Genomic DNA, 23,106 nt, shown 5'->3' on the forward strand with positions numbered 1-23,106 from the left:
GAAGTTCACAGAGCGGAAGGGGGCGCAAGTAATGTGACCGCCAGTGTCGCATTAGGTCAGTCAATGAATTAGTAACTAAGCATACAAATAAATAGATTTTATCTTGTTGGGGCATCTTTCTCGTATCAAAATAACACTGGAGTTCGAATAATAGAAAGAATACCGCTTCAAATGAGAACAATAAAATGTGCGAATTACAAGCTATAAATTAAATTTTTGTACCTCGGCTTCAGTCTAAACACTCAGAATAACGCTTCCGTGTATAAGAGCTACAGAGCACGCGTTAAACAAGATTACTCTCCAGCTAATTATCTTTTACGGCGGCATGCTTAACGTACCCTTGTAATGTTTTGCTGCCGAAGAATATAAATTTTTATGGTGCTGTCCACTCCGAGTTCATCCAAATCTACCCAGACAGAACTTTGTGTGCCCTTCTTTTCCCATTTGACATCCTGTATTTTTATTAATTCCTGTATTTTATTTTTGAATGTCGTCTCGCCAAAATCTACACATTGTTCAGCACGAGGCCTTCCTGTTCTATGAAGTGGCGCCGCAGGAGTGGACCACCAGCCCATACAATCAAAGGGACAAAGCGACGATGCATAAATGTGTATAGATTACATGCTTTCATTAGCTATGGCTTGACAATTGCAACTTAAATAACCATGTGTTACATGGTGGAAAAAGATTTGTGATATGTCTTGTCAAGGTAAATGTTTATTTTTTATTTCCTTGACAAATAAAAATAAACTGGAAGTCCGACCCACTTCTTTCCAGCTTTGCTTCGTGCTTCGTCTTCACTGCATTAACATAAATAGTGTAGTGAAGCCATATTGCAGAGCCACTTCGAGGCAGAAATGTAGAAAGTGAAATAAAACTGACCTCCACCTGAGCGTGATATACTGATGCAATAGGAACTCCTACTAGCTCCCCGGCCGAAAGCTTCGCAATTGACAAATAGCTCATTCAGGTGCAAGACTTCGAGCACGCTATAAGCTTGCATTCAACTGCAGTGCCGTTAAAGTAAGTTCTATATGCCCCTACAATCCTTTCATTGCACTGGCTTGCTCAAACCAAAATTTTGCTCAGATGCGGTACAGTTAGACACAAATTTCGTGTGTTTATGAAGTGTCTTCACAGTGAATGGGAGACGATGTTCAGGGGTGTAGCCCTGATAAACCATCCACCTTAAGTTATACACTTAAAGCTGCAACGTGAACATTTGGTTGGAAAAAGAAAATCCGTCCAGATATTTTGACTGATCTGAATTATGTGGCATCTTTCTTTATCAGAGCAAAGAAAAACGAGTTGCCGAGAATTGCCTGGTCTCCTGTTCACGCAAGTGTGTAAATTAGTGTGGGTTCAGTCTATAACGGGTGTCCGAGTTAACTTGGACCAAGATTAAAAAAAAAAAAAAACTAGAGCTCTAGGGAAATCGTACCGACTGCATAGCAGCGGCAATGTGTGTACTTACAGCCAGTGTTTTTTCATCACGAAATATTAATTGCTTTTCATTGGCGAACATTTTTAATTATTGCTTGAATCGCAAGCGTGTCAATCACAAAGTTGTAGGGCATCTAAGATAACCTCCGAATCAAGCATTTATTTCTTGCTGAAGTGCGCCTGGTTTTTTCCAAGAAAAAACAAAAGCCCGCGAAATATCAAATAGATGCACGCTGGCACGCCGCTACTCAAGCGCCTCCAAGCAACCTTTGAAAGATATCCGGCTGCAGTCGTTTATCGCCGCATGGTACAATGCTTCTTCATGTAGGTTGGCTCGAGAGGTTTCACGACCTAACTTGCGTGGTGCGATAAGCGTAAGCATCTGTGGACACAAATCTGTTGTGCTCGATCATGAGGCACTCGAAATAGCGTCAACCTTCCCGTATCATGAAACAAAGTTACAAAATAAATTCAACCAATGTTAAAAAACACAGTGCGCAGAAGAGCAGGAAAAAAGAGAGCTTTCGAAAGAACACATGAGAACTACTCAGGAGCTTATGTCAATAAAAAAATAAACAAAAAGCACGTAAGGTGTCTCAGCCGCCCACAAGGAAACATCCAAAGGTGCAACTGGTTTAGTCATTTAGGCTGTCTCTTGAATTTTGGAAAAGAGGCAAAACAAAGCAGTTTTCTTCCCTGTTTATTTGTTGCAAGCTTTTTTTTATGTAGGGATAGGGTGATGTCATGAAGGTGCGTTAAGCAGTAATGTTTTACACCAAATTTTAGCGGTTATATTCCACTGCCGCTTATAGCACGTGCTCAAACAAGTAACTGTCTGAAGCAGTTCAGCACTTTCTTCTTTCCGATACTTGTGCTGTTGCAGCTTTGACCAACGACGTTCGAATCTCACGGCAGGCTCTGCTTATTTTTACCTTTAGGGCGTCCGGTGTGGTGGATTCGCTGCTATACACGCAATCTTTCACGTAGCCCCACAAGAAGAAGTCCAACAGTGTCATGTCCTGTGACATTGGAGGCCAGAGTACAGGTCCGTGCCGTCCAATCCACTGTTCAGGAAAAAGCTTGTCAAGCCACGCTCGAGACTGACTACTACTGGGCGCAGGAGCACCATCGTGTTGAAACCGAATGTTCCGAAGGCGCGCAAGTCGAACGTTGCAACAGACGTCGTTCACGAGGCCCTCGAGGATGTCGTTGACGTAGCGCTGCGTCTTTAATGTGTTGTCAAAGAACATGGGTCCGATGTTGTTGCCATAAAAAAACCGCACCGCACATTAAACGACCATTGGTATTGGTGTCATGTTCGTGCCAGCCAGTGGGGATTCCTGTCACTCCAGTAGTGCGCGTTTTGAAGATTACCTTCTGCGTTTCTTCAGAAATTACCCTCATTCGTCCAAAGCACGCGAGTGAGAAAGTCCGGTTCTTCACATTTCGTGAAAATCCAATTTGCAAAGTCCAGTCTGTTTTCAATGTCTCGATCTTCAAGTTTTTGATGAAGATGTACATGGTACGGGTGCATATGCCCTTTCTTTTTAAATCTTCCACACTGATTACCTTGAGGTCCCGGCCTCCGCATTGGCGTCGCGCACACTATCGTGAGGATTAGCAGCACAGAATGCCAAAACATCCGTTTCCGCTTCTTGAACTACCGTCGCAGTCCCGTGTCGCTTTCTTGTGAAGCTACCCGCCTCGCAAAGTACTTCGTATATTCTAAGTATTGTTGACGGACTAAGCTATCCTCCACAATGCCCCATCCAGAATAGCTTGGCTGCCTCCCTGTCGTCCGTGTGCACCACCCCCAGAGCCAGGATCATTTTAGCCTTCTGATCATTCGTGAAGCGTATGACTGTCTTCTTGAATAGTAGGTCACTGGCGTGGCACCGTTGAGGCTCCCGTTATTATCTACGCAATGACACGCCAAGCAAAAATGATTTACGTAATCGACAACAGCATATGCTGGTCGTACACCGCCAAAACGCATTAGATGGATATAACCTGCCCAAGGTTTCTTTCTATTGCTAAAGGCAACAAAAGAAACATACGTTTCTGGCGCGTCTACATGCAGAACAATATAAGTGCGCAAAATTAATCCCAAGTGGGCCGTCACGCTTTCCCGGCTTCGAAATCCGCCTGAACCCTTCTCACGATGATTGTCGACGGTGATTCGTTTACCAAGGGATGAATACAGCGAAAACACGTATTCTCACCATCGGAACGAGTTATTTATTGGGAATGTACTGCAGCAGGATTCCTCTTTCGCACTTTCCTAAGAACTCAGCGTCATCTACAAGAGCCGCCGCGAAGCCTGCGCTTGGCCTCCGAAATGCATGGCACGTCGGTGCGTGTGAACGCTGAGAAACGCGTAATGCGCCCATCGGGCTGCGGTTACCGGGCTCCTCTCTCGCGCTCCTTTCTGGACACTTTGCGCCCATTGGTGGCAACGCCGCGAAGTCCCCGCGTGGCCTTCGAGACAAGAAGCGTGGCACGCTGGTGCCTGCGACAGCTATTAAATGTTCCCTCGCTTGCGGCATACCTAGTGGCATATACTCAGTGACCCACGTCGACGAGATGTTTATTGAAAAGAGGCACATACCCAGTGCATTCGTGGCGCAGCTCGCGAACGCGTTGGCGGGAAAGACGTTCTTTGAAAAGCGGCACATACCCAATGCATTTGTGGCACAGCATACTGAAGCATCGGGTTGCTGTCCTTGTGGAACCCTTGTGGAACCCTTGTGACGTGAGTTACATTGCGCGAGTGCCGACGAAATTTAAGGGATATTATTTGTCATTATAAAGCACCACATTCCCAGTAGCATTTGTGTAGTTACCCAAGTTTTTGTCAAAGATGTTTATTAAAGGGCGGCACACCCGTACTGGCACATAGCCAGTGCCGCAAGTTGGCACCGGAGAGGTTCATTGAAGACCAGCACAGACCGAGTGGCACATACCGAGGGCTCCAAGTCCCTGTCAGAGTTTCTTCTAACAGGGATACCTACCCAGTTTCGCCCCCACAGGGACCCATGTCGAGCTGAAGTAGGTTCGTTGAAGTGTGTCACGTATGTACACATTGTCACATACTTAGTGATCCAAGTTGGCAGGATAGTCGATTTTGATGCCTCTTCCCTCAACACAGCAGCCCGATGCGCAACCCATTCGATCACGGAGTACCCAGTCACCCAGGTAGGCGGGAAAATGGTTAGATGATAATGTACATAGACACAAACAAATAATTAAGCCTCGAAATGTGCATGCAGTAGCCTAAAAATGCTAAGGCGTTAAAAGCGGTTGCCGCGACCGGGATGGAACCAATGACCTCTAGCTCAGCAGCGCAATGCAATAGACGCTGGGCTACCCTAAAGTCCCTTTATGAGCTTTCTTTATGAAAAAAAAAAGCTAAGTACCGAGGTTATTATATCCGACTCGAAAACAGCGATTCGTAACTACACCTGAGGTTTCATTTCCCCTCGAGCATTTAGAATCATCAACAAAAATCTCAATCAATTGAAGTTGGTGTGGGTACCCTCTCATGCGGGCAACCCTGGGAATGAGGCCGCCCACCTAGCCGCCCGAGCAGCTAGTAACCGGGAGGTGGGCTTGCCCGACGGGGTTGACCGACACGAAGGTATCCACACCTACAACGAAATGACCGTTTATTACCACGAATCCAGGTGAATATATCCATCCCCGCACGAGACACTAACAAGAATACAGGCCACTAACCTCAGGAGAGTACAGAGTAGATCTGTACTTAGTCCAAAAAGGCTAGCTGCAATAACCGGTGGTGAATATCCACCAAACAGCAAACATTGTAGCTGCCCTCTGGCGGACCAAGATCACATCTTGTGGGGAAGCCAAAAGAACCCTCCCCCGAGAGAACTCTTTAGGCGAGCTCCCACACATGACGAGTGGGAGACGAAGACGAAAAATTCCAACCCGCAAGACCAGATATGGTTTGCGGAATGGGCTGATAGCGTCGCGGCAAAGCAGACGCCACGCTAGCCCACACCGCTGGGAAAGAAAACTCCCCTCAAACTTTTGCGCCACCGGCGCAGCACTTTATTGGACAGCGCCCACTTCCGGCTGGAAGCTGCTTCCGTCCGCCATGTTCTTCCTGGGCCAGTCCAGCTGCTGCGTTCGGTGGTGTTCGCACACTTGTTTTTTTGCTTGTGCAGTTGTGTCGGCTACAGATTTTCAGCGAAGGGAACCTCTGTATATCTGTCGCTGTTTGCTGCAAGTCAGCGTACCTTTCCGGACGCTTCTTGCTGCCTCCTGCTGCAGCAGCAGCCGCAGGAGCCGCCGCCGAAATGCGCGTTAGGAAGAAAGAGCGCGTTAGGAAGAACATGGGAGCCGACACGAGCTGCGAGGGAAAGCGTGGTAGGAGAGGAGGGACTTGTCGCTACTTGGCAAAAGCTGATCTAGGGACTTTAGGCTACTCAGCGCGTATCGCATTCCCTTGCAGGCTTAGTTATGTAAACGATCATTCGCCAGATAAACAATGCACCAAGCACTGGTAGTCTGGAGTGAAGTATGTACATTTCACTGACGCATGTAAATAAAAGCGTATTTTGTCAATTATCAGAACACATTCGCTGCTACATCCGGTCAACATAACACGGTGTCTGACGATGCAGGCCGCTTTTCCTCCCCCTCGTCCTCTTAGTGTTTTCTATTTTTTCCCGCGCCTTAATACGAGTGGAATTCCTTAGTGGGATTTCAATAAAAATATTGACTTGATAGTTAGAGCCGGGTCCATGTCTTCTTTATGTCATTTTTTTTTCTTCTTTCTTTTTTCGTGCTGCTTGCCTCAAGTAGGGCGAGAAAGACGTCTTATCGCGCGTTTCTTTTTAAGCCATCAGCACAGCATTATTCTTAGCTTTCCTGATAGAAGTGAAATTGGGAGCTTCATATGCAAGCATAAGCAAACAATCGACGAGGAAGCTGGTGGTTGTAAAGCTTGAGCGTGCGACCTCTGTATGTTTTGGAATTACCATTCTATCAAACCAACGTTATGCATTAACTACAACAATTTGAAGTAGACTGGGGCTCTCTGTTATTAAGATTTCGTCACCGGATAAAAACAATTACCGTGCATTTGTTATGAACTTGGGTGGGTTATAAAGTTTTTCACAGGCGGGCAGCGCTCGCGTTACTTAGCAGCGCTACACATTTCTCTTTTAGTGACACACCAGCTTTTTGTTGCAGAGCCGTTTGCTACAGTTGCTTAGCTTTCAAAATGGACCATCCGGTGCCGAATGAAAGCTTCGCAGAGCTATTTTGCTTTGGTTCTAGCTTTCCCAACGCGTTTTCATGCTTCCCTAAAGTCATTCTTCGACAATGAAGATACTGACACGTGTACTTGTCTTCATCGAGCGACACGTTTCACCACCTAACAAATGTTATCGCACAGCGCAGGACGCGCTTGCATGTGTGGGAAGTTTCGGGAATGTTATCGATGGTTCCATCCGCTGTCTGTGACCGAACCTTGTGTAATCTGATTGCATGTGTGCCCGACGCGAATAATGCAGAACTTTGTGAAAGGCGCGCGGGTCCCAGCGATTAGTCTGGAACATTCGATGATTGACGTATAAAAGCCGACGCGCTTGGCCCGTTGATCAGATTTTCGACGATCGCCGACTGTGTTCGCCGCTGTCGCCGTTCTTTGAGTGTATACAGACTGGGATACATAGCGCAAGAAATGACACAGGGACAAGCAGGAACACAGGACGAGCGCTAACTTTCAACAATTCATTTATTGCAGCTGGTGAGTATATATATACTCACTGGGACGCCACTGCAATAGAAACACTGAGGGGAAGGAGGAAAAACAGTCATGTGACTACTATGCCCAAAAAATTCAAGCTCTTTCCTTGATAAAAGTATAGACGGCGTGCTAACGCACTCGTCACCTGCTCTGGCAATCTCAGCTGCTTCCACAATTTCCCTCGTAATCTTATTCCTGTGGCGATAGACAACGACAGTTTGTTTCAAGAGCGGGAAACATGGTGCCTTCGCGTCACATTTTCTACAATGGGCAGCCAGATGCCCATCTATTGCGATGCTCTCCACTTTGTTACTATGCTCCGCCAGACGCACGTTTAAACATCTGCGCGTCAGGCCCACGTAGTACTTTCCACACGAAAGTGGGATCTTATACACAACATTGCGAGTGCATGTAACAAAAGGATCTTTGTGCGCGGTAGCGCAACCAGGCTTTCGTTTCCTCATTGGACAGCTCAACACACTCAAACTCAAGAGTTTGTTAGGTGCTTTAAACACAGCGTTTACACCAGAACGTTGCCCAACCTTTTTTAGGTTGTGGGAAACCTTATGAAAATAAGGCTTACGTGGGCCGGACGGGCAGATGTTTAAACGTGCGTCTGGCGGAGCATAGTAAGAAAGGGGAGAGCATCACAATAGATGAGCATCTGGCTGCCCATTGTAAAAAATGTGACGCGAAGGCACCATGTTTCCCGCTCTTGAAACAAACTGTCGTTGTCTATCGCCACAGGAATAAGATTACGAGGGAAATTGTGGAAGCAGCTGAGATAGCCAGAGCATGTGACGAGAGCGTTAGCACGCCGTCTATACTTTTATTAAGGAAAGAGCTTGAATTTTTTGGGCATAGTAGTCACATGACTGTTTTTCCTCCTTCCCTTCAGTGTGTCTATTGCAGTGGCGTCCCAGTGAGTATATATATACTCACCAGCTGCAATAAATCAATTGTTGAAAGTTAGCGCTCGTCCTGTGTTCCTGCTTGTCCCTGTGTCATTTTTTGCGCTATGTATCCCAGCCTGTATGTATCCCACCAACACGCCCAAACTTCTTCCCTGCTTTGAGTGTAGCGTGTCTTTGAGGGCACAAGTTCTCCCAATAAAACGCTAGTTTCGTCTTTCTCAGTTTGGCTGCTTTCTTCAGTCACTACCACGTGACAATACGAAGTTGTTTCCCCGCGAATCAAGAAAGTGGTCGGGCGTTTTTATAATGGAGAAGTGAAGAAACGTGGCTGTTTTGAAATAGATGCGGATGTCAGTCCCGTTTGTGGCCGACTGTAGGGGCCGAGTTACATGTTGTCTTTGTCCATTGCGATATTGTCGGAATAGATGGTGCCTATTCCGAAGTGTAGTACTGCGCCAACATAAACAACGCAGGAGATACATACCGACCACTACTGAGCGGCACCGGTCTGCTCGTTTTGCGGGTACTAATATGTAATAATGGAAGTTATAAAGATTGCAGCTTCCAGAAGTCCACGGATATTTCACATCTTGATAAATTAGAATAATAATGCCAAGGAAAGCTAATTTGATATCATCTGCAATTTATTGCTGCCAGCCATAGTCTTCCTTTTAGTAATTTGCTATCAAATGCTCATAAGGGTTAAAGATCTCACAGCATCTTTCTTCGGTAATTTGGAAAGTCGACACTGCAATTATTGCCCAAGGCAGCTGTGAACTTTTCGAACTTTACCAATTGTTCTATAACTGACTAAAGAACGAACGCACGAACTAGTCAGACCAACCATCGAGCCCCCACGACCGCCAACCAACCAACAACCGCTAACAAAGCACGAAAACGGGAGAAAGCGGCAAAGAAAGTTATTCGCTTTAAAAGTTACACTTCCTTTGGCCACGCGGTTGCTATTGTCTATCATTCGTCGATGTCACTTACTGTACGAACACTAAATTTAGCTTTTGTACATCGCGTGACATACAATCTAACACTTGCAAGCATTGCCGGACGTCAGCTTAGCCAACGGTCATCAGTAACGGTGCCACTATACTGCAACTGAAAGCACACCCTTGGGGACACTGCGAGGCGACGCAACATCGTACCGGCGCGATAGCCACCGCTCAGCCTGCTTGCCTGCGTACATTTTCGTTTACTTGTGTTTTTTTTCAGCACCTGTCTCTGCCGAGCTAAGCATCAGCATGACGCTGCGACAGAGTACGGGGAAAAGAAGCAAAATAGAACACTGGGTTCAGATTGCCTACAAAGTATCGGGAAATGGCCTGGTGAATTTGGGGCGTACGCCGGTGGAGGTGCCGTGTGGTGATTTCCCAAGGGGTGCAGGGTGTTGTATCCGTATGGGCTTTTAAGGACTCTCTTAAATGTACACGGTCAGGACGGAGAAGAAAGTTGGAACACGAACTAGGGCTGACATGGGATAGTGCGCATGGCACGGGTAGCGCCAAGTGTTTTGTTCTGTTATACATGGGTTGCTGTGGAGAGATTGATCTATGAAGAGTACCTCAACAACGCTATTTCTGTGTGTTATAAAGCAAAAATAAAGGAATAAATGAAAATAATGAAATAGTAAATCTCTATAGAAATGGCGGTTAATCTAATAAAGATACGCCGAAGCGGAGAGTTCACTTGACGGCTGTTGATGCCGCTAACCGAATAATATACACAATTCGTAGTTACTACATACACTTCGTAGTCTTCATCATCCATTATTATACAATAGTAATCCCCGTACTAATTGGATAGCAAATCGAAACACGCATCTCCAATGGACTTCCGTCCTTGTGCACTACAGAGCATTAGCACGTCATGACTGTGCAGTGCTGTTCTTTCTATCGGCTTGGTTAGCTGGCTTACACATGTATGGACCAATTTCGCTTTCATTCTTTGTACGCTTTTTCAGGCGCCTCACATGAGTAAGAATGGGACAATTATCGCCCTATTCATCAGTTGCGTAGATGTCATAGCTAGTTCACGCGCTTTATTGAGCTTCGACAAGTAAGCGAAACAAATATGCAACAACAGTTTTTTCAAAGGCACATGTCGAATCTGGTCAGCATTTATTATTAAATGTGTCTGAAGTCACAGCTAAGCACGCGTAAAAAAGTGCAGAGAACTGAAGTTAGTGAAGCCTTACTTAATATTTCTTCACGAGCCAATTCCTGCCTTTTCACTTCCTAATTAACTCCATTAACCGGCTTTCACGCATTTAATATATCTATTTTGTTTACCACGTCGATGCCACGCAATGTGGTAATTATAACGGTCGCTGCTCAAATGCAAACCGTATACATGGGCTTTTTTTTTTTTCTTATGGCGAAGCATTCTTTGGAAAATCCAAGGCACTTTGAGGTAGCTATATGCAAGTAGGCACGTAGGTGATGGTGGGATCGAAGCTCAGCCCTAATCGTTTGGCCACGATCGCACATATGCTTCTCGCATGCCAGCGGCAGCTAGCTTTCCGATACGATTGGCGCAGGCATTATGTCACGTATAATCAGAGCGCGACCTCGCGCGTGCGCAACGATAGAGCTGAGCGGGTTTACGAGCCAGCAATACGAGGGTGGAGCGGAGACGGCAACGGAAGAGTGTTAGTGATCTCTCGCTCGGCCGAGCGGAGCAGGGCGGTGTAGAGCGGTGCGCTTCGTCGCGCGACCTGTCGAACACGGTTGGAATGACTGTTACGAAGCCTCAGCTCGCGGTGTTACGTTTCGCCTACAACGCGCGGTAATGCCGGCGCGGATGCAACGGACGCCGGGGCTTCGTTCAAAGCGGCGGACATTTTGGGCCGTTCGACGCCGCCGCAACGCCTCCCCGCCAAGCGTGTCCAGGCGTGTTTCAGTGCCACGTGTCTTCGTGCGTGCGTGTGTGTGTGTGTGCCCACGCTTGTCAAAGCGCGGCAGCCGGGGAGCGGAGCTCCCCAAGTGAGGTGCCAGGAGGTCTGTCCGTCGGCGGGTTGGCGATGCGTCACTACACTCGGCTCAACATGTCTCTCGGCTCGACCGTGCGCGCCGTCGCGTGGGCTCATGCTCCGCCGTCGCGTGGGCTCATCCCGTGACCTTCCTTCTGGCCCGCGACGCCGAGAGTATAAGAGCAGCTGCCCCCGGACGCCAGGAGAGAGGCTCCGATTTGTACTGTTGAGTTACGTGCTCTCCCGTCTCTCCACTTCGGTCGACCTGACCGGCCGCTCTTTTGCTATGTTAGAATAAACAAGTTGTTCTGTTACCAGTCTTCTCTTGCTTTGCCGGGACCTTCGGATGCTTCCAGTGCCCCAGGCCGCCAGGCCAACGCTACCCTTGGGGCTTGCGACCCATTTGCAATAACGGGCGTCAGCACCGAGTCCCCAACAACTGGTGGCAGCGGTGGGATCGCGACAACGGAGGCCAGCAGCGAAGAGATGCGGTTGAATGTATGCTGAGCAGCACAACGACCATCCGGGAGCAGTGCAACGAGCCCTGTGTGATGACTGGTTGCCTGCAGCGGAACGACTGCGCTGAATTCTTGGCTGCGAGGTTTGTTGAGTGCGGGACTTTCTTCTTCTGAGTTTTGCCAGGCTTTTGTTAGTGTCAGAAACAGAGCTGGTAATTGTGGTTGTCGTTGCTGCCGGGTTAGTTTGCGGCAAGACAATAGTAGGCAGTAGAGAAAGCAGCATTCAGAGCAGCCATGGATTTGAAGTCGTTGCGCAAACCGAAATTGCTGGAGCTTGCAAGAGAGTTGGGTCTGGATGTCTCAGACAAACTCAGAAAACCAGAACTGCTAAGGGCTATTCTTGAGTTAGAAGCTGAGGATGACGAGCTGTCGGAATGCCTTGAGACCATTGAGGAGAGGGAGCGTGAACTTAAAGAACAAAAAGAGAAACAGGAGCGCGAACTAAAAGAACAAAAAGAGAAAGAAAAAGAAGAGCGCGACCGTCAACATGCTTTGGAAATGAAGCGTCTCGAGTTAGAGATGGAACGCGCTCGTAATGGAAGTCAGGCACACGGTGCAGGAGAACGAGTATTGTTCAAAATGACTGACCTGATGCGGCCGTTTAAGCTTGGAGAGGACATTGGTTTGTTCCTGGTTAACTTTGAGCGAACGTGCGAGTAGCAGGGGTTCTCTCGGGAAACGTGGCCACAGCGCTTGCTCACTTTGCTACCCGGCGAGGCGGCCGACGTAGTCGCTCGCTTGGAGAGAGAGGAGGCAGAGGATTTCGACAAAGTGAAATCGAGTCTGCTAAAAAAGTACCGGCTGTCAGCGGAGGCGTTCCGTCGGAAGTTTCGGGAAAATGAGAAAGGCAAAAGTGAGTCATATACAGAGTCTGCGTACAGGCTTATGTCAAACATGCAGGAGTGGCTCAAAGAAGAGAAAGCGTTTGGTGACCACGAGAAAGTTCTGCAGTGTTTCGGGCTAGAACAGTTTTATAGTCGGTTACCTGAGAACGTGCGGTACTGGGTCTTGGATAGGCCAGACGTTAGTACGGTGGCTAGAGCCGCTGAGCTAGCCGAGGAGTTTGTGACGCGTCGGGTTCGTGGAGCTAAGGACGGTCAAAAGGGTGAATTTGGCTCCAAGTTTGAGAGGCCAAAGTTCACGCCCATGAGAGCAAAGGGGGACACACGTAGTGCGGATGCGAGTGAAAGCAGTCCGACCGAACGTAAGGAGACGGCGGCAACCGAAGCCGAACGCAGAAAGCGGTTCGAGACGAGGCAAGCGCGCGTTTGTTATACGTGCCAGAAGCCGGGTCACTTTTCGGCGCAGTGTCCAGAAACAAAAACAAAAGTCGTGTTTTTGTCTTTATGCAGCACTGACGAGAACATGAAGCTTCTCGAGCCTTACATGCGAGACCTCCTCGTGAACGGGAAAGAGTGCCGAGTGCTTCGCGATTCCGCAGCTACAATGGATGTAGTTCACCCCTCTTACGTAGAACCCGATATGTTCACGGGCGAGTGCGCATGGATCAAGCAAGCAGTGGAAGCTCATAGCGTGTGTCTGCCGGTAGCAAAAGTGCTTATTGAAGGACCTTGCGGAGCACTTGAGACGGAGGCCGCAGTGTCATCTATGCTGCCCCCCCAGTACCCGTACCTATTTTCGAACAGGTCCGATCACCTCCTGCGCGAGAAGGGACTTTTGTTTGGTGAGGCTAGCGTTCAGGCCTTAACCAGATCGAGAGTTCGGGAGCTCGCTGCAAAGGCGGTAGTTGCGGAGCCGACGTTGTCGAACAATGAGAAAGGGTCGGAGGCGCAGCAAGCTGATATTCAGAGCACGTCCGAACTGAATAATATTGGGCCTGTAGCGTTAAAGGCACCAGATACTGGAGAGGAAAATCCCGACACGGGAAAGTTAGAAGAGCTTCCGGTCGAGCTTCCGGGACTAGGCTCAGTGACGAACAGGAAAGACACCGATCAAGTCATTAGTGACTTAATAAGTAAAGCATCGCTGTCGCCTGAGCAGAAAACCGAACTACACCAGCTCTTACAAGAGTTTCAAGGTCTGTTCTCTGAGAGGCCTGGTAGGACTTCTGTCCTTACTCATGACATAGAACTTACCTCCCCAGAGCCAGTACGATCCAAGGCGTACCGGGTGTCACCCCGCCAGAGCGATATTATGGAGGCTGAGGTAAAGAAAATGCTACAGCTCGGTGTTATTGAGGCGGGTGAGAGTGATTATACCTCCCCTTTGATTTTAGTTGAGGTACCGGGCAAGGAACCTCGTCCTTGCGTCGACTACCGCAGGCTTAATTCCATCACTAAGGATCAAATTTATCCGATCCCTAACATCGAGGAGCGCCTTGAGAGAGTGAGTAGCGCTCAGTTTATTTCCACCCTAGATCTTGTCAGGGGTTATTGGCAGGTTCCACTTACAGAAGAGGCTAGTAGGTATGCGGCGTTCATTTCACCAATGGGGACATTCCGTCCTAAAGTTTTGAGTTTTGGTTTGAAGAACGCGCCATACTGCTTTTCAAGCCTCATGGATAAAGTGTTGCGGGGACAGCAAGAATTCGCTTTACCGTATCTAGACGACGTAGCGATATTCTCCGCATCCTGGCCTGAGCATATGGCGCACTTGCGGGCAGTGCTAACCCGCCTGCGCGATGCGGGCTTGACAGTCAAGGCTCCCAAGTGCCAGTTAGCACAGGCCGAGGTTGTCTACCTCGGACACGTGATTGGTCGGGGTCGTCGCCGCCCCTCTGAAATAAAGGTGGCCGCTGTGCGAGACTTCCCGCAACCGCGCACGAAGACCGATATTCGGTCGTTCTTAGGTGTCGCCGGCTACTATCAGAGGTACATCCCCAGGTACTCTGATATCGCGGCTCCCCTAACGGATGCTCTAAGAAAGACAGAGCCGCAAACAGTCGTCTGGGACGAGACAAAGGAAAGAGCTTTTAGCGCCCTAAAGAGCGCCCTAACAAGCCAGCCTGTGCTACGATCGCCCGACTACACAAAAGGGTTCGTTGTTCAGTGTGATGCTAGTGAGCGAGGCATGGGCGTTGTACTGTGCCAACGGGAAAATGGAGAAGTAGAACACCCCGTCCTGTATGCTAGTCGTAAGCTGACGAGTCGTGAGCAGGCGTACAGCGCCACCGAGAAAAAGAGTGTGCGTGTATCGTGTGGGCCGTTCAGAAATTGTCATGTTACCTAGCCGGCTCGAGGTTTATCATTGAAACGGATCACTGCCCTCTCCAATGGCTGCAGACCATCTCTCCCAAAAATGGCCGCCTCCTGCGCTGGAGCCTCGCTTTGCAACAATATTCCTTTGAGGTGCGTTACAAAAAGGGGAGTCTCAACGGTAACGCCGATGGCTTAAGTCGAAGCCCCTAACGTGAGAATCAGCCTCAAAATTGCTTGTTACGGATGTTTTTCTTCCTGAGGCAGGATTTTTTTAACTTATTGCTTTTGTGTAGTGTTTCAAAGTGATGATGTGCTTTCTAGTGCAATTTTCCGATTTGTGGACGCGTTCTGAGTGCTGCTAAACTACTGTAAGGAACTAGGCAGCAGTATAAAAGGGGAAAGAGCCTGGCAGGGCTTAGTGAGGGTTGTGCCGTGCTTGCTGACTGAGCGGTTGACTTTCAGGCGTGGTTCTAACGCTTGCCGGAAACGAGAACAAAAATGTCAACTCTCAAGTCACTTTGCAGTGTCCTGTGTGAACCTGAACGTGAGAACGAGGCCTTCTCTGTGCGCTGCGCTCAAGAAACGCCAACGGACGCCCGACTTCGGTTATGAGCATCATCGAGCGACATCCCTCCGGACAGCGGATGCAGTCCCCTGACCATCGGGATCTCCTTCCCCCGGCGGGGCGGTCTGTTACGTTTCGCCTACAACGCGCGGTAATGCCGGCGCGGATGCAACGGACGCCGGGGCTTCGTTCAAAGCGGCGGACATTTTGGGCCGTTCGACGCCGCCGCAACGCCTCCCCGCCAAGCGTGTCCAGGCGTGTTTCAGTGCCACGTGTCTTCGTGCGTGCGTGTGTGTGTGTGTGCCCACGCTTGTCAAAGCGCGGCAGCCGGGGAGCGGAGCTCCCCAAGTGAGGTGCCAGGAGGTCTGTCCGTCGGCGGGTTGGCGATGCGTCACTACACTCGGCTCAACATGTCTCTCGGCTCGACCGTGCGCGCCGTCGCGTGGGCTCATGCTCCGCCGTCGCGTAGGCTCATCCCGTGACCTTCCTTCTGGCCCGCGACGCCGAGAGTATAAGAGCAGCTGCCCCCGGACGCCAGGAGAGAGGCTCCGATTTGTACTGTTGAGTTACGTGCTCTCCCGTCTCTCCACTTCGGTCGACCTGACCGGCCGCTCTTTTGCTATGTTAGAATAAACAAGTTGTTCTGTTACCAGTCTTCTCTTGCTTTGCCGGGACCTTCGGATGCTTCCAGTGCCCCAGGCCGCCAGGCCAACGCTACCCTTGGGGCTTGCGACCCATTGGCAATAACGGGCGTCAGCACCGAGTCCCCAACAGCGGCCAAGCGCTCGCTTCAGGTTCTCGACCATGGTCATCCACTTCAAATGGTCGCCAAACGGCCTCGTTGCTGAAACACTCGCAGAATACAGAGGTACTTTTCAGTCATGAAACCCTTCCAAGGATTTTTGCCTGCAGGCGAGTCAGAGCCGCATTTGAAGACATGCTACTGCTGTTAGGGAGGGTGGTCGCCATGTTCGTTTCGCATAAAGGCCGGCCCGCTCCACGCCCTTCGCCAGCTGGCATCGCAAGCGCAACGTGAAGACGTGCTACCATTCCACACCCGCGGCCAGTTGTCTTTTTCATCCATTTTCATTTTCTTTAATTTATCATTTCATTAATTAAATTAGTAGGTACAAGTTATTTCCCCTATGTTGTCCTTGGTGCGCTTGTTTATTGGCTTCTTATGATAAGAAGCATTAGTGGCACATATGTGTTTCAGTGACACGGGGTCGCCAGTGGGGTAAATATGCTTACGTATGTATGTGCAATACTTCCTTGTACATATACTTATGATCATCATTCGTCGCTTGACAAACATAATTCATCTCTATCGTTCTTCTCACACGGACACCCAACAGCTGCAGTCAACGAGGCCGTGTCACCCGCCACCGCACCTGCTTCGCTAACTCCATAAACTTCGCGTCATTCGCATTGCGATATTGTGTTGGGCATGCGCGATTTCCTTATGCAAGAAATATTTGATGTGATTCTTGCGGAAGAAGCGGAACATTGTTCAGCACCTGTCCTCGTCTCGGTCTCGTTCTTGTGCCGCTTTTGCGTTGTTCGCACACATCCTCAGTTTTCTTGGGTGGGCTCTGCCCTCGTAGCGCCGCCTCAAGCACGCAGGTGGTGCGAGCATCAACGCGTCGAAACCAAGACAGCCCGCCGCGGTAGCTCCAAGGTTGGTAGCTCGGTGGCTATGACCTTTCGGTGCTAAGAACGAGTTATCGGGTTTGATACGAGCCACTTTTATGATGGAGGGTAAGTGCAAAAAACGCTCGTGTATATAGCATTAGGTGCACATTAAGGAGCATCAGGGGATCGAAATTAATGCGGATCCTCCACCTCGGCATGCCTCAAAATCAGGCCGCGCTTTTGGTACGTCAAACCTCCGAACGAAGTTTGATTTAAAACCAAAGCAGCGCGGAGAATGAAAAAAATATATATATATGAACACAGTCAGGGGCGATTCACCGGTAAATGCGAGATAAATATGTTAGCATTACGTTTAGGGGCTCAATCGACCCACGTGCTACCTCTTCCAGGAGCAACTGATGGTGGTCCGGAGCAGGGCACCATCAATTGCCCTCTCTCTCTCTCTCTCTCTAATATATATATTATGTGAGTGTGTGTGCCGATAACTCTTACATATTCCCAAGTCGCAAGTAGACTCTTCCTCACCGGGAGGCTGCCAGACAGCACCACTCACCTATTAGGATCCAACGTAACGCAGAAACACATGATCATCTGGTGCCCGGCTCACGTAGGACTCGAAGGCAATGAGAGAGCGGACGGCGCAGCTCGTGCTTTTGTCAACCGAGTGGCCGACCACACTTACTACGAGACATCCTTCAGCACCAACGGCGCGATCGAAGAAAGTAGAGTCCCCCACACCCTGAACTAACCAGGCGGGACTCGTATGACTGGCGCCGAATACAGACGCACACGTTTTCAAACCTTTATTTGAAAGCTGCCATTCACCCAACGCTGTACAGCGTTCGCTGTCCTTGGTGCGGAGGCCGGCCAGCTCTCGCCCACATTACGTGGGATTGCCAGAACAGGCCACCCAAAATTAATACACCAAAAATAGCCGGCAAACTTTGCAGAAGGGAGCAGTAGGAGTCTTGGCTCGCCAGCAAGGATCGAGAGATGCAACTAGTGCTTCTCGACCAAGCACGGCGGACCGCTCAATCCAGTAGGGCCCTGGACTAGGGGCTCCACCCACTCGCTTTCTTCTGCACCTTTTATTTTTTTTTAAATAAACGTTTTGATTATATATATATATATATATATATATATATATATATATATATATAATATAAGTGGTCATTCTGAGTGACCTATTGCCCTCTTCTTGGAGTCCGCACGGCCTGACGTGATGTCAGTTATCGGTTAAACGTTCGAAAACTGGACCAGAAGGAGGCTCTTTAACTCGGCTCCCTAAAGCTAAGCCCAGGGGCGCACTTACTTTGCGAATCCCACGCATATATTCTGTTTGGAACTATATATTTTTTTCGCATCGTAGCTGGACCACAGAGTTGCCGAAACGGGCAGTGACCTGTATATGCGTATTGTGGCACTGTGTTTCTTTCCACAAGTTGCCGCTCTTCTGTCTTCCTTCTGGGCCCCTTCTCTATTGTGCCGCCCGCCGCCCGATTCAACTTGCCCTCTCTCCCGCTACAACGGCAGCACGCGCACTGGTGCTGCGCAGCGACCGCTTTCTCCCTCCTTGCCTCATGTCAAAGGGAACCTAGCTGCCGCTACTTCCCGACCCCTTCACTCTCCGACTTGTCTCCCTCCTCCTGTGTGCTTTCTTCTTTTTCTGTTCTTCTTATTATTTATATTTTTTTTCCACTGACCTGCTTGCTCTACATAGATGGGACTCTGCCTTCCTCTTGCCCTGCGTAGTGGCCAATAAAGCAGCTGTATATCTGCCAAAGCGCCGAGAGAAAGTCAATCACTGTCACAACTGTCCCTCTCGGTTCGATGTATTTGAGAACGACCGGGCACCCGATCTGGTGTCTTCACTATCAGGGCCGAACTGCCATTTTTTGTAAACAATGATGAAGATCGGTCTACCGATTAAAACTGTTGAAATTAAATACTTGTTCTGTTTACCTTGTAGCACCGCTCAAGTTCTTTACGTTTGAAAGGTAGCCTGAATAATTCCTCTTTACCTGCTATATATATATATATACAACCGGCTTCCCGCAAGTATACTGGTTTCTACTTTGACACTTGTATTGCTCAGGTATTAAAAGAAACGAACCTTCCGCAATCATCGTCCCCTACCGTTGTCACCCTCATACACTCACACTATACACAACTTAACATCACCTCGTGGCTTTAAATACTGCGGCTATCGCTTGAATTAGACACTCATGTTCCGATGGCTTCTGTTATTTTATTTTCGTTGACCAGGGTCGAATAGGAATGTAACTAGTTCGGTGATGTGATAGGGTGACAATGAGTGCGTCGTTGGTGTGTCTCACAACTTTCTAGCGCGTCGTGTGCAAGTTATCTGGGCGAATACCTTAAGGAAGCCCCATGCGCCAAACAAGCGCAGAATAAAGGGCACGGTTCAGCGAAGGTTTTTTAAACCTCTGCGGCTTCGCATTTCAAGGAGATGAAAAGATTTCAGTGTTGTTGGCATTTGATATCAGCACATCATGCGTGGTCGGCTCGCCTGTTTTCGTACGATTCTGCATGCTTTGTAGAAGTAAGTGGCGGTATGTCAAGTTCAAGTTGACGCAATGAAGCAAATGCATATCGTTACCATCGCAGTTATGTAACCATGGCATGCGATGCCGTGTATATTTAGGGCAGGTTGTCTAGTTCAGATTCATGTGTCAGTGCACTGCGTGGGAAAGAAGAAATCTTTCCAACGGCAAAAGCAAGCGAGGAAAAAGCAGTTTTGAACTTCGCGCAAACATTGCGGGTAAGTGAAGCGATTTCTTTTCTGTAGGGATGTTGCCTTTGACACGCGATTTGGTCTGAACCTCGAAAAAACAAAAAGAAAAAAAGGAGGGCATTCTTACGGGACAGCGCGTCCCACGCTGCGTTGCCAGTGTGTGGCAAGCACGGTCAAAAGAACGTTTGCTCCCGGAGAAAGGAAAGCGGCGGCGTGTCGTTTTCGCCGCGAAGATAACAAAAGCATACGCAGAGGCTCGCGCTTCAGGAGCCGCGTACGAAAAACAAGCGGTCCGGAAGATAGAAGTTTAGAACGCAATCTTTCGAATCGGTACTCCTATAGCGACGGCTGGCTCGCTGTTGAGTGAGTGTTCCGTTTCTTCTTTTTTAATGCTCTTTTTTTGCCTCGCTTCTTTAGTACTGGTTCATCCGTGGTGGCAGAGAGCGAAAAGATATAACCTGCAACGTGCTTTCTCTTTCATTGGTCCTTTTTACGCTTGTTCATGGCGAAAATTTTCTGTATTGTGGCTTCCCAGAAACGAGAAGGCTTGTTTGCTGAGGCATAGGTGTTTGCTTTAGAAAAGTGTTTGGGGGAGAGTAACCTTCTCAAAGAAACCGAGTTTTTCGGAAAAGTATCAAAGTAGATGTATTAAGAGATACGAAATGTTTTGATCCCCTCCTGGCAATATCCGAGTTCACTAGTGTAGTCCTTTGAGCGCTATTTGTCTAACGATTGAAATCGAATACAAAAGTGCGTTTGCGTTCTCTGTTTTCCAGTGCCACGCCAAAGTGCGGAAATTTTCATTACGTGACAAAAAGGAAATGTGTATATTATAGTCAAAGAAAGCTATGTTGCTGTCGATCCTAATGCTTATCAAACTTGTAGCTATTCTGGCAAGCGCAGCATTACTGCATCGGTGGCCGTATTGGGGAATCACTTTAGTCCGTGCGTAGAGGTGTGTGCGAACATGGGAAATGCTCAATACAAATATAGAAAAGAGAAATATATTTGAGTACTTTATTGTTTTTAAACACAGAGTGGTACACTGTGAAATAACCCAAGGAAATAAAATACCAGTAGGTAAGTTACTTTTCGGGCGATGTACAGGTGACGCTGCTGCGTGAGAATCGACGACAATTAAGAGGAAAAGTAAGAAACTGTATTAGAATTGCAACGTCATATCGTGAGTACTGTACTCTATTTCTGTTGGTACTCCACTCCCATCCGCACAATCAATGAGTTCGAAATGATCGCGATTCTGTCTGTTTTCCATGCTGTATCACGTAGTCATTTCTCTCTTTCCCCGCCCTCTCTTTTTTTCCACCATCCATGTTCACAGGTGCCGGGAAGTCTAACGACGCCGCTCTCACGCTCGACACGTGATGTGCAGCCGTGGTTACCGGCCAGAATCTGTGCAGCAGGAAGTACCTAGGGATAATGGTTCAGGTAAGAGTCCTGTCTATGTCTCTTGATTACGTTCTCTCTCAGCGCATAGCAAATAAGGTAGTCCAGTTCTTCGGCACGAGGCACATGAAGTAAACCACTACTGTCACTTGAACGAAACGAGTATGGAAAAGGAGGCAATCTCAAGCACAATAGAGTTGCTTTCACTCCCAAGTTTGCCGGCTGTTTGCTTGGGAGGAGCCGTTCAGACATGCCCGGAAAAACTGTAACCTACGGGTGAGCGACTGTAAAGATTTTAGCTGGAAGACCGCTAGGAAAAGATGTTCTTTTTAGAGCGCAGCTCTTACGTGGCCGTTCCTGCGTCGAGCGTCGGCGTCGCTCGTAACCGAGCGAACGAACACGGCGAAGGATGAAAGAGCGAACGCGGAGAGCAGCAGAGGATGCAAGACGGCAATAACGAAGAGAAAGCGAGGAGGAAGGTCGTATTCGCCTCATGGTTCCTCATGATCGGGAGATCACGAGATGCAGCGAGTGGGTAACGCATGGTGTGCTTCACAGCAGCCACCGCAGACATACGTCCACTCATGCAGGTCTTTCTTTCCGTATATGGTATCGGTGGCGTCATCGGTGAACAGACGACGCGTCAGTTCACCGATGACGCCACCGATACCATATATGGAAACAAAGCTGCATGAGCGGAGGTATGTCTGCGGTGGCTGCTGTGAAGCACACCACGCGTTACCCACGCGCTGCCTCTCGTGATCTCCTGATTAGCGAGGCAGTTGCGCCACACTTCGCTCACTTTGCAACTTGCCGCACGAGACAGATTGTCCACGCCAGCTAATATAGCGCGATATGAAAACACGTATAGAGTTGCGCTAAAATTTTGCGTTAGGGAGTATCGTAATCGTCGGTGAATTTTTCAACTCTTTCTATAAGAACAAAGCTAGGCTGTTGTTCATTCGAGCCTGTTTACCTTCTCTGCTATTTACCTTCCACGCGTTACTTTGTATTGTTACCGTTACTTATACAACAGGTAACAAGAAAGACAAACAAGCGGGCCCAGTGACAAAGACAGCATATAGCCGGGACATGTCCTATGTTGTCTGTAGCTGAATGGAAGCGCAAAATTGAAATCTTCTGGGACATTCTTACACGTGTTGATATTGTTGGTTGTACTATCGCGTAAGTGTCGAGTATAATTGCTTGGTGAGGTTCGTGGCTGTTTTTTTTTCCTTCTGTATTACCGAACCCATGACACTGCACTCCCGAAGCGGCAAATCTCGGTATATAAGCGGATAAAGAACAGTACTAGTCGTCAGTGAAGAAAGTACAAGCGTAAAAATTATTTTAATAATTATTTCATCAATTAATGACTTGGTGGCAGTCTGCACGGTCAGCAGATGGCCCCTAGCACGCTACGCGAAGAAGCAGTGCGAGGAGGCGCGTTAGGTGACGCGAACTTGTAAATCCGATGAGAGTATGGCGATGATCTGTGAAACACTCGCTCCTGTCTGGGACCATTGTATGTGGGTAGACGACAAGCTAACCTTCCCACTGTTAACATTTAGACGGAGAAATGGCTATTCATTTGGTTGATGAAAGCATTATTAGCCGCCGTACAAGGTATATAAAGTTTAGTCTCACAGATGGCAGCATAAACTATATACCTTCGCAATAACGAATTTTCTAGGTTAATGCCACAAATTTTTCATGGCAGACGCGTGTTTTAGTTACTCGGACGCTCGCAATGCATTTCTGCGATCGTCGAGTAATGCTATCAATCGCAAAAACGTCCCAGTTCAAACTAGCCCAGCTTTCTCCTTTACTAAGTGTCCCTTGGAGAACCTCTGATTAGGAGAGTGGATAAACAGCTGCAAGGTACTGTAGTGGCCTTTATTGCGAGACGGCAGGGCGCACAGACATCACCAGTGATTTCT

General features: G+C 48.4%; 1 long non-coding RNA gene across 1 annotated transcript in view; it reads left to right on the forward strand.

Annotated features, from left to right (window-relative positions):
• Window positions 1–23,106, forward strand: part of LOC129385164 (uncharacterized) — a 261,908-nt gene that overhangs the window by 79,917 nt on the left and 158,885 nt on the right. The window contains exon 3 of the long non-coding RNA XR_011894675.1: window positions 21,102–21,208. This is a non-coding gene — a long non-coding RNA (uncharacterized lncRNA). The remainder of the gene's footprint in view (window positions 1–21,101; window positions 21,209–23,106) is intronic.

This window comes from Dermacentor andersoni, chromosome 5, assembly GCF_023375885.2.
Source record: "Dermacentor andersoni chromosome 5, qqDerAnde1_hic_scaffold, whole genome shotgun sequence".
Taxonomy (NCBI): domain Eukaryota; kingdom Metazoa; phylum Arthropoda; class Arachnida; order Ixodida; family Ixodidae; genus Dermacentor; species Dermacentor andersoni.